The 14,639-nt window shown below is 38.1% G+C and overlaps 1 long non-coding RNA gene across 1 annotated transcript in view; it reads right to left on the reverse strand.

Annotated features, from left to right (window-relative positions):
* The window catches only part of LOC306664408, a 1,052,029-nt gene that overhangs the window by 981,523 nt on the left and 55,867 nt on the right, over nt 1–14,639 (reverse strand). The gene's annotated exons all lie outside the window — the stretch shown is intronic.

Here is a 14,639-nt window from a genome sequence, read left to right on the forward strand (position 1 = left end):
GAGCTTCCTTGCTTGAAGGGCTGGAGGCAGTGGGGTTCAAAGGAGGCCTGCATTCTTACAGAAGCAAAGTCTGTTGTAGACTTAAAAGGACCCTTTGGTTCTCCTGAATCATAATTTCACGGGAAAAACAGAAATTGATTCAGTCTTATTAATGGAATTTCTGCCTAAGATGTTAATTTATGGTAGAGACATTCATTGCATTTTGGAGGGGGGTGAGCTATGGTTTTTGCATTTATCCTAAGAAAGGCCATCAGAGTTCCCACATTTTATTGGTGTTGACTTATACTTTTTGACACAGTGACTTGTATCTGTGCTCATACAGCCATGTGTCACCTAACAATAGGACTTGTTCTGAGAAACATGCCATAAGGCAGTTTTCATCATCCTACAAACATCACAAAGTGTACTTACACAAACTAAAATGGATGCAGCATCACTGGGCAATATAATCTTATGGGACCACCATCATATATATACAGTATGTATAGAGTCTCTCGTGAACTAAAAGGTCATTATATGGCATAAGACTGTATTTTTGCATTTACATGCCATTTGTGATTTTGGGTGGTGGGGTGGGTAGGTCAATAGGCTGTTCTGTAGTTAAACAAAGTTTTTATTTTTTTCAGTTCTGGGGATCAAACCCAGGACCTTGCACTTGCTAGGAAAGCACTCTACCGTGGTGTACTCGACTCCCTACTCCAGCCCCAAAGCTTGTTTTAAATAATTTAGATTTGAAATTTGTAGAATGACTAGTACCAAGCAAAGAATTAAGACAGCAGAGACAATAAACTTCCAGTTTACAAAGTATCCATGCTTATTGCAGGGACCATGACATTTCACAAGGAGTGATTTGAAGGGGTCTGCAAAGCCCTCCAAACCACACTGGAACCTTAAACTCAGAAAAAATGCTTCTTCATTCTTTCTGTGATTAAGCCACTGTGAATTCTTTCTTGGCAGAGAGAGAGAGAGAGAGAGAGAGAGAGAGAGAGAGAGAGAGAGAGAGAGAGAGAAAGAGAGAGAGACACTATCCAGGCTTTACCTGGTTTACACAGAGCCCGTTTCTCTGGGCAGACACAGAGAGGGGCGGGAAATAGCATTTGTTGAACCCTATTTTCTACCAAGTAGAGACAATGCTTCTGGCACATTATCTCAGTTCATCCCCTCAACAACTCAGAAAAGTAGGTGAAATTTTCCTTACTTCACAGATTATCCTCAAACACAGAGAGGTAAATAAACTGTTCTAAATTGCACAACTAGAAAATGGAAGTATCTTAGTTTGAGCAGTTATAACAAAAAAAAAAAAAAAAAAAAACAACAACAACAAAACCCTAGGCTAGATGCTTGTTTCTCACAGTTCTGAGTCTGGTAAGTCCCAGATCAAGGTGTTCTCCTAATCTCGGTGAGGGCTCTCCTTCTGCCTGTAGACAGCTAGCTTCTCTCTGTGAGCTCACATGCCTCTGTGTCGTGTGTGTGTGTGTGTGTGTGTGTGTGTGTGTGTGTGTGGTCTCTCTTCCTCTTATTGTAAGGACACTAATCTCATTAGGAGGGCCCCACCCTTGTGACTTCATTTAAATGTAATTACCTTTCAAAGGTGGGAACTTTCTAATACCATCGTACTGAGGGTTAGGGCTTCAACAGATGAATTCTGGGGGTACAAATATGCAGCCCATAACAGAAGATGTCCTCACTTCCAGCCTGCCTTGAAACTTGGTAGCGATAAAGTGCTATAGAAAGAACCAGGTGGTAAGAATATCAGGGTTGTTTTAGGAAACCACTGATGGGAACCAAATACCCAGAGGCAAGACACAGTCTTAAAAACGAGATGAGCAGCCAGTGCTATAGCTCAGTGGTTGGCCTCATGCTTAGCAAGAGTGAGTCTCTGAGTTCAATCCCCAGGCCTGAAACAAAAACAAACAAGAAGAAGAAGAAGAGGAGGAGGAGAAGGGGAGGAGGGAGAGGAGGGGGAGGAGGGGGAGGAGGGGGAGGAGGGGGAGGAGGGGGAGGAGGGGGAGGAGGAGAAAAGTTTCTTTTATTAGGAAAACTTTTTTGTTTTTCTGGGATTTTTTTTCTTGCACATATTAAGTCATAGTATACAAATCTGACACCAGATTTCTGACATACGTGTCCATACACATGTATGTGAAAAGATAAAAACAAAATAGAATTTGAGTACATAATGGCAGTTAACTCTGAGTGGTGAAATGAGTTATTTTTTATCTTTTTATTCATGTGTTTGCTTGATTTTTTTCTAAAACGAATTGTTCATTATTTATATATGTAATTTATGTTGAAAATCTTTCCAATTTATCTTTTCACAAGATGTCAATTGTTTCCAAAGGTCACTTGTGTTGTATCTGTATCTTTTAAAACAATGAGTTGTAAATCCAAGCATTTATTGTTAGCTCTTGTTTTTCTCTCCACCAACATGATACAAGATTTGTTGCTATTGTCCATTTGGTTTGGGGGTTTGTCCCAAAAACAAACCTAAGCAGTGTAATTTGGGTAAGTTGGAAAATAAGTATTTTACTGATTTTTCTCCTAGGCTTTCAACAGCACGGGATTTTTATTTTCTTATAGTGAGAAAACAAAAGTGAAAACAGGTTCTGAAACTAGTTAGAGAAATGAAGCTGCTGAGCTGCCCAACCATCCTCAGCCCACAGATGAATGACTTCAAATTACCCTTTTCAAAGAAAAATCCATTATTTATAAGTCACTAACATTTAAAAAATAAAAATGAAATGAAGCTAGACTTATTTTTTTCTGGTAAGATTTTGGAGCAAAGATTAAAAATGAAAAACCAAGAAAAGAAAAGCCTTTAATGATTCTTCGTAACATTTAAAACCTAAACAAAGCAGCTTAGTACCAGTGGGAGCTAAAACTAATTAGAAATCAAAATTATGTTCACTTTATCGATGCTAAAATAAATCCAAGGGAAAACAAAGAAGAACTTCAGTAATTAAATTTAATTTGGTGTAATAATCTTAACTCCTGCTATTTGCAACTGTGAGATTTCTTTCTTTTTTTTTAAGATTGTTTAAGGATGTATTTTTTAAAGAGTCAACAATGTGCTAAGCTTTGTGCAGAATTGAGATGATTCAAAGGAGCAGGGAAGAGGAGGGGTGTCGGGTGGGGTGATTCAGTTTCCAAGAAGGGAGGCGAAGTCCCTACTTCAAGCTGGTTCCCCAGGGTGAAGCTCTCCTCTTCAGTTCTCCTCTGTGTTGTTGTTTGGAGTCCTCTTCCCCACTCAAGGAACAGAATGGAAAGGAGCATGTTCTCAGAGTGGTGTCTCCTCTGTCAGGACAGAGGAGCCGGAGAGAATCCTATGGAGTGAGACACTCTTCTAAAAGTAGTTCTGACGGGATAGACTGTATGACTAAACTTCAAGAGAACTGAGACATCTCCTATCCATCAACTCTCAGTTTCATCAGAGAAGCCCTGGTGTATGATCACTCAGCTTCTTAGAAAAGTATGGGAAATGTTATGTACAGGATGAGCTGTCACCTGCTCCTCAGGTCACTATCACCCCCGAAACATCTGTTAAGTGCCAGGCCCTGTATTAAGCACTTTTCACATGTTATCTTGCTCCATATTCACCACAACCTTAGGAAGCAGAAATTATTATTCCCCTTTAATACAATACAACTGGAAAATTTATTCTCAGTCTTTTACGACCTTATCTTTCTTTCTATTTTATTATGGTAAAGTATACATAACAAAATTTACCCTTTACCCTCTTGTGCAAGGTCCCTGTTCTTTTTTTTTTTTTTTTTTTTTAATGTTTATTTATTTATTTTGTGGTGCTGGAGATTTGAACCCAGGGTCTTGTGTTTCACAAGGCAAGCACTCTACCAACTGAGCTATATCCCCAGCCCCCATGTTCTTAATTATACTTTACCAAGTGTTTTTCCCAGTGCAGAATACAGATCACTAGATCAGAAACACCTTGAGTGATTAAAAATCCTTGGCTCTATGACCCCACTCCAACCATACTAAATCTTTGTAGTATTAACAAACTCCCTAGCTGATTCCTATGTAAAACCAAAGTTTGAGAATTACTTCATCCTTCGCTTTTGAAAATGCAACTAAGAAAAGATGATGGTGGAGAAAATGATGGCAAGATAACAAACCTCAGGTTTGTTTTCAGCGCTCTCAGTAGACAAATGCGATGGTTTAAATGATGGTATCTCCTCCAGCTCTTACGTGGAAACCCAATCCCCACTGTAAGACTATTAAGAGACGTGACCTTTGGGAAGTGGTTAGTCACAAGGGCTTCACCATCACGAATGGTATTAGGGTTCTTATAAAAGAGTTCCCCGTTGGAGACAGTGTTCTTCTGCCCTTCCATCCCTCTGTCATGTGATGTCACAGAGTTCCTCCCCTCCAGAGGATGCAGCAACTGAATCTACTGCCACCTTGATCCTAGACTTCCCAGCCTCCAGAACCTTGAGAAGTAAATTTCTATTGCTTATAAATTGCCTAGTTGTGATATCTTGTTATAGCAGCACAGACTAAGAAAACAAGAATCTAGGAATTGTCAGAGACTGTATGTATATTCTGCAAGTCTCCTGGAATGATTTCGAGTGTGTCAACTTTATAGGTCCTTTACGACCTCATGACTTATCATTTTATGAAGTGAAAAGATAAATCTTTTCATCGTTATTCCATATTTTTCATCCCCATTTTTATGGTTCACGTCACATGTATTAAGTATGAAAAACAAATTAGCTTATTGTTCCGTGTTACCAAATTGTAGCATCCCAATAGGTGGCATCAGAAAAGACACACATGATGAGTTGAGATGTTGGCAAACCTGTGCATGATGTGGCCACAGATATTTGTGTGGGACGAAAACTCATCTTCAGGAAGACTTTCTCCTTGAAGTCTGACACTGGAAAACAGATGTTTCCGTTTACCTAAAAAAATTCGCATAATCACTTTTACATGTGGTTTATTCAACCTGGCAAAGAGCAGGTGACAATGTGAATTAGTATGCTTACTAATTTGACACATCATTGAGATTAATTTGGCTTTTCTTGATCTCATAATACCAAGAGGTCTTTAGAGACAGGAATAGTGGGCTGTGAGTCGCCATGAGTGGCAGTCCAGAATCCACCATTTCAGTCTCATACATGAAAGCAACCACTTTGCTCAGCTGGGCCTCATGCTTACTCCTTTACTTTCAAACTCTCCTCTAAATTGAAAAGAAGGTAATGAATAAATATTGGGGGACATACCTAATTCAGAGTGATCATGATTTCATGAAAAGTAATTGATTTATCTCTCCTTAGATAATACATGTGGCCCTGCCTTCTGCCTGGTCCGTTGGTTTATCCTTGAGCCCAGACTCAAAGAGATATCACCCTTGAGACTCTGTTGGCTTGAGTATTTAGCTTTAAGTCCCAAGAATTAAAATAAGGGATTTAAAATTATACATCAGTTTTGTTACAATAGTAAATTCTTAGAAATAATAAGAATTTCACAGAGATAGGTTAAATAAAATATTACATGCCAATAAAGTGCTATGCAACCATTTAAATGATATGAGGGAAGCATATTACCTCACAACATTTCTTTGCCATACATGACATCAAAAAATCACATTGCAAAAGATGTGAACTATAATCTAATTTTATAAGGAAAATTAGATAAACATAAACTCTAGAAGAATAAATACTAAAATGTTAATCATGGTTATAGCTATATGGGAGGATTAAGAGTAGTCTATGGGTTTTCCTTTTTATTTAGCTGTAATTTAAGAGTTTTTTCTTCTACTATGAACATGTGTTTTATACAATAGAGAAAAAAACCTTTTTTTTTTTTAATAATTATGAAGTGAGGTTGGCAGATTGAACTCAATATCCAATTTCACTCTCCCCCAAAACTCCATTAAAGTTTTAATAAACAGATTATCTCTCACCCTTTCTCTCAGGAGAACCGTGAAGGAGACAAGAACATTTTGGAAACCAAGGGAGATGTGAGTGCAGTCGCTGGTTTGGCAGGCTAGAGAAAGCATAATCTCAAGGCAGCCATGGAGAAAGCTGCAAACCCAGCTGCTTTGCGGTGCAGAATCCTGACAGGACTTTCCACTGGAATGAGCCTGGTGGACCTGAGGTTGGGAGCTGGGAGGAGGTAAGGGCACCAAAATGAGGAGCACAGGGAAATCAGTCTGAGAAGCTGCCAGATCTCAGATACAGTCTCCTGCTATTTGTCATTCCTCAGCTCGTGGGTCTCTCATCTCTCACCCTACAGAAGTTTGAAGGTGTATTTTCTGGAGAGGGTCTCTGTACTACGGGTGCCGGACCCAAAACAGAAGGAACACACTCTGCACCAGAGCCCTCCCAGACCTTCCACTGAGCTCCCAACAGCAGCAGGCGGACTCTTACCTTCCTGGTGGGATTGGAAAGACCTTCCTTACAGACCACATGTACGCTTGCTCCTCAAGATTTTGCAATTAAATAATAAATCACCTAGGGACACAATATAAGTGATAAAAACAAAATAAAAATAAGGAAATGAAAACTTGCTCTCTGTGATGGAAGGAAGAGTTATATAACTGGAGTAGAGCCCTGGTAGCTTCAATTTCTTCAACTGAGTGGTTGGAATGTGGATGACAAAGCATTTTGTTATTCTTATGTAAAATACTGATGTGCATTTTATAATACAAAAAAATTTTTTGTTGTTATCTCAAGATTATACCAGCAGAATAAAAACTAAGAATGGGTAATCCAAGACTTCCTACTTCCATGCCTGTTTTTCTTCCTTTCTTCTTTTCATTCCTACTCTGTTTTACCTGTTCCTTTTTCCCTCTTTCCTTTTCTTGTTTCCCCTTATTCTACCTTATATCTCTTTGTCATGCCTAACCAGTGTTCCTCAGGGAACAAGTTTGTTGACATCTCTCTTGAAGGTTTTAAAACTGAGGCACAATTTATGTATGATAAAATACACAGATTTTAACTGTACTACTTGTGAGCTTTGACAAATGGATACACCATGTGACTGTTACATCCTAATAAATATATAGAACATTCCATCCCTACATCCCCTTGTGCCAGTTCATTCTCCTCCTTTAGAGGCAATATTGCTCAGGTTTCTGTCACTATTAATTAGTTTATTCCTTTTCTGAAACTCTATGTATTAGGTTATGCTCCCCTCCTTAGTGGCAAAGTATCAACATAATTGATTAGGGATTCTTCTGCAGGGGAGACTTGTCTTCGTCCCTCTTAATAATTTATTCAGTCATTCATTTACATTAGCATGGACTCATGGAAATTTATCTTATACATTGGATTATAATCCAATTCTACCTTATTATATTGCTCAAGTTGTTTCAATTTGGTCACTGAAAAACTCTTTCACCTGGTTCTGAAAGTTTACTTTTTAAATCCTAAAATTTAGTGTTCTGGTCTATTTTTATTCTGTGAGATTTAAAAACATGAATGGGACCTATAATATAGCGATTATATGGGGAAAACCTGATTTCTTCAATATTTGATGGATTTCCTTACTTAGATGACCTACAGGAAATTTGTTCTGTTGGTACAGTAGTGATGATTAGAAATGTAGAAATGTCAGCATGAAACTGGGAACGGTGTTTATTGATATTTTATACATAATTTCACCACCAGCTGGTGAGGGCATGCTAGTTTCAGGGCTGAGGCATTGGGGCTGGCTTATGTCTTTTCTCCAGTCACTTTCTATGCCCCTACAAGCTGGCTTGGCGCCACGCAGCTTGTTTTTACAGATGTTGACTTAGTCTAGAAGTAGCTGTCTGGACACAAGGCTTTGCCTCACAGATGGTGATTCAATTCAAGGGTTTCACAGACAAAGGCCATGGCACAGCTGGGGCACTCGGGAACCTCCAAGACAAAGCTCCAGGGAATGTAGAAGATTAGAAATGGAAAGAGCTTGTATCAGTTATCTGTTCCTGAATGACACATCACACCAAAACTTAGTGGCTTAAAACAACAACATTTATTATTTCTCCTCGTTCCTGCAGTTGAGTATGAGAAGGACTCCATGGGTTTGTCTGGCTTGGGGCTTCTCATGATGCTGCAGTCAGATGATGGATGGAACTGGGACTATCTCCAGGGCCTAAAATTACTGATTTTTTCCATAGGGGGTGGCCTACATGCTACCTCCACAGTGCTGTACTGAGCCATTGATGGGGCTCAGGCAGAAGATACTGACAGTATCTTATTTCAAACTTTGGTATTTTGTTCATTATAAATTTTTTAGTCATTTCATTCAATAATATACTGCATTTTAATATTACTTATATTGGTGATTTTTTTTTTAATCTCCTTAACTTTCAGGTCCTAGGTGAATGGCCCTACTTGCCTGGCCCTGTTCCCACAGCTTCCTCCCCACTTTTTGTCACCAGCACACTGTGGAGCTGGCTGGAGTCTATTAGAGGTGATCCCATAAAATGCTTCAGCACCTCCTCACTTCCCTTTCCCCACTGAGGTTTTACCATTTGCCCTTCATTGTCTGAAGGTGACTATTTTCTACTTTGTAACTAGGTAGAAGCAAAAAGTCCTGTATTCATGTTTACTACCTAGGAGTGCGGGGTGGGGAGGGGGGTGCTGGGTACTGAGAGGGAGATGGATCAGATGGAGGGTCAAACTTTGAGGACTTTACATTTAAGAAGGAAGACATTAGAATAAAATACAATAAAGGTTATTCAAGCCATATATAGAATATTTTGAACATAATGTCAACTAAATCTGTTGCTCAGAGTTTGCTCAAAAGAGAGAAAAGGAGGAAAGGAAGGAAGGGAGGGAAGAAGGGAGGGAGGAAAGAAGCAGGCTGGCTTCTGGCAGGGGTCTCAATAAGTGAGGCAAGAGGCACCACAGATAATTAAAACCTGCCTAGCTTGTGGTTTTTTCTGCTCCTGTCCTTATTTAGAACCTCTTGTATCTCTGTACATAGCTGGCAGATTTCTCTCCTTTAGATTTATTCTAAGGACTAAGGAATATGATTCTTTATACTTCATTTCTCCTCCATCAGGGAAAAGGCAGATGTTATGTGCTGATGCTACATGCCAATTCACGTCACCACTACCTAATGACACACACACTGACAGCTCTGGACCTCGCTGTACTTTTCCCTTTGATGCAGGCAGTGAAGGATATTAAATGGCATTTCATTATGATCCAGTGGCTAGGTGTTAGTCATGGCATATTTTAGAGTAAGCCTAAGAGAGTTGAGATAACAAAGTCATTCCAAAGTCAAGGAAGTCATTACACAAACATAAACTATCCCCATTTCTCTTTTACAGTTATTGATCTGCTGGCGTCTTGCTGTGGGCTGCACCGTCTCACAGTTTGTTGCTAGTCTCATAATTTTTAAAACCTAAAATATTATCATTCTGGTTCATTTCCAGGGCTGTTGTCTTTGGAGAAGGATTAACTACCTGACCGGATATAGAGATCCTTTAGTTTGGACTTTGTTTCTCACTCACTGTGGTAATCTGGGCAGATCATTTAAATTCTTATTCTTTCCTCCCATCCTAACTCTTTGAAAACCTCACCAAATCACTAATTTCTTATTTCCAAAATAAGAGATCTTTCTCAGCTATAACAGATGATATCATTCAACAATCTTTGATATGGGATCAAAATACTTCCTTTGGCTAGTTCCTAATTATCTTTTATTCTGTTTCTGCTTTATGACTTCAACTTCCTTTCCTCAATCTTCTCCATTTCACTCCACTCCACATCTCAGCTTTTCTCTCTGATGAGCTAAGCTACTATCCATTATGGTACATAATCATTAATAGGACTCATTTCTAGCTCAACTTTTGAAATGCAGTTCTGTCATTATATTTCAGCCAAACTATGGTTTTTAAACTCTGTGAATGTTCTAATATAAAGTTATTCATTCCAACTTAATAATGATATGAAAACCTAGCCTAAGTATGCACTCTCACAAAACTATTATCATTAGAAGAAAACCACAGTGACAAATTTGGTATGACTTAATAATAGCTATCATTTAAATCTTTCTTCTATGATATAATATTTAATGCCTCTAATAATTTCCAGTATAGAACACCATTTTACAAATGAATTTATGATCAAAGAGCCACATGAATTTTGTTTTAATTTTCTCTTGTATACATACCTTTACTTTCTAAATCCAGCGTCCTTGCTTCTGGAAACCACTTCTCCTTTCTTCCTCTCCGCCATTTGGCTATCAGGAAAGAGTCATGTTATGGTGGGATCCTACCCCTGGCCTCTGAGCCTCTTCCCCCAGTTTTGTGAACTGGAGATTATGAGAACATCACTTCAGGTATTTCCTTTTGCCTAACAGTAACGTATGAGGCCAGGGAATTGGTGGTGGTTTGTTTACACAGGGCTGCCGAAGTTGGGGGTAGTAGCATGCAAAGAGGCTGAGGAGTAGCATTAGAGGTCCTGTTTTCCATTTTTCCACTCATAAATTCTGGAAGTTCATCCCTGTGTCCTGATAATAAATTCCTCTTTGAACTCAAGCTCAAGTTTGGTATCAGTCCCTTGCAACCCCCCAAATTTAATTTCTACTAACTCTCTTCTTCATGTGAGCTGAAAGTAGCTGGCATGTGGGAATTTCATTCAAAGGCTGACTAGTTTCCCAAAGGATATTTGCTTAGTTTCTTCCTTCCTGATCTCAAACACATCTGAAAAATAAATCTTTTCTATTTAAATAATTGCATTAAATACAGCCAAATGCATTTTTTACATAAATAGAAAACAATTCTAAAATTCATGTAAATCACAAAGGACCCCAAATAGCCAAAAAATATTTTTTAAAAAACATATTTAGTTGTAGAGGTACACAATACCTTAATTTTATTTATTTATTTTTATGAGGTGCTGAGGCTGGAACCCAGAGCCTCACACATGCTAGGCAAGTGTTCTACCACTAAGTCACAACCCCAGCCCCCAAAACAATCCTTAGAAAGAAGAACAAAGTAGGAGGCATCATACTTCCTAATTTCAAAATCATTACAAATCTACAGTAATTAAAACTATGGTGCTGGCATAAAGACAGACATACAGACTGAGACGAACAGAAAGCCCAATTCATCTTTAACAAGGATGCCAAGTATACACAATAAGCCTGGGCATGGTGGCACACGCCTGTAATCCCAGCAGCTCAGGAGGCTGAGGCAGGAGGATTGCGTGAATTCAAAGTCAGCCTCAGCAACTTAGCAAGCCCCTGTCTCTAAATAAAATATAAAAAATGGACTGGGATATGACTCCATGGTGGTTAAGTGCTCTTGGGTTCAATCTCCAATACCAAAATAAATAAATAAATAAATAAAAATAAAAATAATGCACAGTGGGAATGGATGGGGTATATACTTCAGGGTAGAGTGAGTAGCATTTGCAAAGCTCTGGGTTCAAAAAAGAATACAGAATAGGTGAAAGGATAATATCTTCAACAAATGATGTTGGGAAAACTGGATATCCACATGCAAAAAATATTGATCCCTTACCTTACATCATATACAAAAAACAAAAAAAACAAAAAAACAAACTCAAACTGAAATAAAGACTTAAATGTAAGAACTGAAATGTAAAACTCCTAGAAGAAATCATAGGGGAAAGATTCATTATATTAATCTTGACAATGATTTTTTTTTTATATGATATCAGAAACATAGGCAGCAAAAGCAAAAAGAGGCACATGGAACTACATCAAACTAAGCAGAGTGAAAAGGTAACTTACAGAATGGGAGAAAACATTTACAAACTAAATATGTGATAAGCATTAATGTCCAAAATATATAACGAACTGCAGTAGTCTAACAGACAAAACAAAACAAAGCAAAAAAGAAACATTAATAACTTGATTTTAAAACGGGCTAAGAACTTGAATAGACTTTTTTCCAAAGGAGATACACACATGACTAACAGGTATCTAAAAAGATGCTCAATATCACTAATTATTAAGGTAATACAAACCAGAATCACAATGAGGAAACATCTCATACCTGTTAGGGTGACCATTATCAGAAAGATGAAAGATGACAAGTTTTGGTGAGGGTGTGGAGAAAAGGGGATCTTTATGCACTGTCGTTAGGAATGCAAAAATCGTGCAACTGTGATGGAAAAGAGTGTGGAGGTTCCTCAACAAATGAAAAGTAGAATTATGCATGATCCAGCAATCCCATTCCTGGGCAGTTAACCAAAAGATTGGAAATCAAGATCTCAAAGAGATCTATGCACTCCTAGATTCCCGGCAGCACTATTCACAATAGCTAAGATGTGAAAACAACCTAAATGCCAATGGATGGATAAAGAAAAGTGGTATAGGGCTGGGGCTCTAGCTCAGAGGAGAGTGCTTGCCTCGTACCTGCCAGGCACTGATTCAATCCTTAGCACCATATAAAAATAAATAAAATAAATAGTTTCCATCTACAACTAAAAAATGTTCTTTTAAAATGTGATATGTACATGTAAGGGGATATTACTGATCCTAAAAGAAGGAAATTCCCTACTAGGATAAGTAATATTAGAGTTATCCCATTTTTGTACAATGGATAAATGTTGAGGACACTATGCCTAGTGAAATAAGCCAATCACAAATGGAAAATACTGCAAGATTCTGCTTATATGAGGTCTATAAAGTAGATAGCTAAGAGAGGAAGAGAGTGGAATGGTGGTTGCCAGGAGTTGGGGGAGGGGTAAGTGGTAAATTAGGAGTTACTAATGGGTTTAAAGTTTCAGTTATGTAAAATGATTAAGTTTTGGAGATTTGCTATACAACATATTGCCTATAATTGTGCATTTAAATCAAGAAAGTAGATTTCATGTTGTTTTCTTACCACCTTAAAATAAAAATAATATCCTCCAAATTCATTCCAACAGCAGGACATATTGAAAGCAAGTGGAAATAGTTTTGTTGTAGCTGTAGGCTAACTACAATGAGTTTTATTCTGCTGATTTTTTTTTTTTTTTTTTTTTTTTTTTTGGTGCTGGAGATTGAACCCACCAGGGATGATTTACCACTGAGCTATATCCCCAGTCCTTCTTATTTTTTATTTTGAGATAAGGTCTTGTCAAGTTATTGAGGGTCTTCCTAAGTTGCTAAGTTACTGAGGCTGGCCTCAAACTTCAATCTTCCTGTCTCAGTCTCCTGAGTCGCTGGGATTATAGGCCTGTGCCACCGCATGCATGGGCTGGCTCACCTTTATTTCTTAAAGAACTCAAATATATGCTCCATTTTCCAACATTATAAAATATTAATCAGGAAAGGAAAAATGAAGTTCTTTTAATGCAGGTATTGGTGATGTTCTATTTCAATGTGATAAAAGAAAAAATTTAGTAGAGCAGGTAGGAAATACTTAATGTATCATAGGACCATCAAACACAGATTTAGGTTACATGGTCCTCTTTGCTTATTCTGACACCTCAGTGCTTTAGCAGTGGCAGAGATTCCACAAGTTTGTTCTTGGCCATCACAATTACATTTCAGGAGATGTTTCCAGAGTGACCACAAAGTCTCTCTGCCTGCCAGTTACAAGTTGTCTATGTGTGCCTTTTCAGTCTTAGCACAATTTCAAATTCTGCCCTCATTCCAAATTCATATGGATCTGAATGTGGATATAAATATGGAGCTGACATTGTGTAGCCACTATGATCTTCCGGTAACAATTTGCTCTGGAATTTTATGAAAGAAAAAAATGCCTATTCCTACCTAACAAAAAGTCTTCAACCTGCCCAACAATAGTTCAAGACCAAAAAGACACTTATCTGGGACTATATAACAACAACACTGAAGAAGCTGTCAGAAAAGTATGGAGAAAAATATTTACAGAGAATGGATACAGAAAATTTCCAATCAGTATGCCTGTTGACTCTTGAGTTTATACAAAACAATATATCAAACAACAACAAAAACCCAGTTAATTTGTTGAACAAACAACTTTAAAATATTAAGCTAATTGTTTGAATGACCATATGAGTTCACTAGAACAATTTATCCTCAGTCCTCCATTATAGGCCTGCTTATTGTCCAGAAACTTTTTCCCTGATTCGAATTACTCTTCCATTACAGGCCCTCCAGATGTCATTTTTAATCATTTGCTTCATGGATGATGGCCACCTCTCTTCTGCTTATCCTCCAATTCTATTTTCTCAGTTTTCCTCCATAAGTTCTAGTTCTCATCTTTTAATTAGCTTTATTTATTTATTTGGGTACCGGGGACTGAACTCAGGGGCACTCAATCACTGAACCACATCCCCAGCCCTATTTTGTATTTTATTTAGAGACAGGATCTCACTGAGTTGCTTAGCACCTTGCTGATGCTGAGGCTGGTTTTGAACTCTCGATCCTCCCGAGCCGCTACAAGCATACGCCACCATGCCTGGCTTAATTAGCCTTATTTTTTAAAAAATCACTTCCCCCTGGCTTAGTAGATATTTCCCAAGCTGGTGGAAATTCCATTTTGATTTCCCCACACAGGATTTGGTGGAAATTAAGCTCATCCTATTCTATAATGTGTGAATTGTTGCACTATATCAGATACTACCTGTCACAATGAACTTGCTCTCATTTATTCCAGTTCTTGCTGTGTGTGTTTCTTGAGAAAAGAGTTTCATGAAAGCACTTTGGGAATATCATTGTTATCTATGTGCTGGTGGCTGTTGTTAGTG

Source organism: Sciurus vulgaris, assembly GCF_902686455.1.
Source record: "Sciurus vulgaris genome assembly, chromosome: 6".
Taxonomy (NCBI): Eukaryota; Metazoa; Chordata; class Mammalia; order Rodentia; family Sciuridae; genus Sciurus; species Sciurus vulgaris.